The following is a 1,585-nucleotide window of genomic DNA, read 5'->3' as shown; positions in this document are numbered from 1 at the left end:
AAGATTTCTCTGTGAAATTTGTCACCAGGTATGTGGGATTTCACTAGTGGGTTCCTTTCGCCCATTAGGTCCCTAGAATTCAGTCAGATTCTTGATTCCATGATTATGAGCAGACCTAGGGTTTCTAGAATTTCAACATATCATCATGAATTAGTTATTTAAATGTTCCAAATCAGATTATCATGTTATTACATCATTTCTCGCATTAATTTCAGAACCCTAGCTATGTATTTCTTTAGTTCTTGAATTACATATGCTAGGTCAGATATCTCAGTTATTCAGTTATACATGCCTCAGTTATTAATGCATCATTATCAGATTAATTGTTGCATTCTCAGTTTGCATGTTCAGTTCGAGCTATCCAGTATTTACAGAAATTCAGTCATAACCAGTTAACAACTTAATTCATTGGGAATATCATAATACCGGGTTGGACTAGGGTTCAGCGTACCCATATAGTCCCAGAACTACGAGCCACGTAGGTGTAAGTCCCCTCTGTTGGCAACATCAGTTTAGTGATCATGCCAGCATGCCTCTATACCTCTGGCAGGGTATATTGGGTCCTCTCGATGGATCGTACATCGGACTTCACATTTAGCTCATGTGGTTTTATGTCGGTTATTAGTAGCTCCCACAGTTCAGTCAGATTCTATTGCATTGACCATTTATCAGTATAGTCAGTATTCAGTTTCAGCATGTTATAAATTGGTCACTGCATTCAGTTAGCTTAGTATTCAGTATTTATATCATGTCCAGATTATTTCATTGCTTTATTGCTTTGTTTAGTTATATGTTATTTCAGCTTCACTCTATCATGTATGCTCAGTACCTTTCAAGTACTAACGCATACGTGCCCTACATCTTCTCGTGATGTAGGTTCAGGTTCTCAGCATCCAGATCACGCTTAGATCATTTCTCAATTTCCAATTCAGCAGAATCAGTGGTGAGTCCTCATTCTCTGAGGACAATAGTCATGAGTTTCTTTTCAATTATTTTAGTCTTTAGTTTCAGTTTTGCTAGACCTAGTTGGGGCATGTCCCAACATTTCTAGTCAGTTTAGAGGCTTATTTCAGCCATAGTTAGATTCAGCTTAGTATTGAGTTAATATCTTCCTTGTATTAAACTCATAAGTTTTCATTTATCTCCGTTATAGTATATGGGTATTCCCCATCTTTTCATTTTTATTTATGATTTAGCTTTCGCATCAGTTTATTATCTTTAGTATGCTCATGATCATGCCAACAGGGTTAGCTTGGGATCACTTGTGGTCCTAGGTCCTGTGTCCGCGTCTCAGGGGTATCTCGGGGCGTGACAGAGAGTTAGTAAAAAAAATTCGTCAATATTCGATTCCGTTGGTAATACGTTGGTAATTATAGTAACAAATGTCTTTAGTAAAAAAAATTCGTCATTATTCGATTCCGTTGGTAATTATAGTAACAAATGTCTGATAGTAAAATTTTCAAGATACATTGGTAATTGGTTGGGAAGTCCCACATTGAGGGGTAAAGTGCTCCCTAACAAAGGCGACTCCGTACCGAAGGGGAATCGAACCCAAGACCTCTTGATTAAGGATGAAGGAGTACTT

The sequence above is a fragment of the Solanum tuberosum genome, unplaced genomic scaffold (genome assembly GCF_000226075.1).
Source record: "Solanum tuberosum cultivar DM 1-3 516 R44 unplaced genomic scaffold, SolTub_3.0 scf00081, whole genome shotgun sequence".
Lineage (NCBI taxonomy): Eukaryota > Viridiplantae > Streptophyta > Magnoliopsida > Solanales > Solanaceae > Solanum > Solanum tuberosum.
This window is presented reverse-complemented; position numbering follows the sequence as displayed.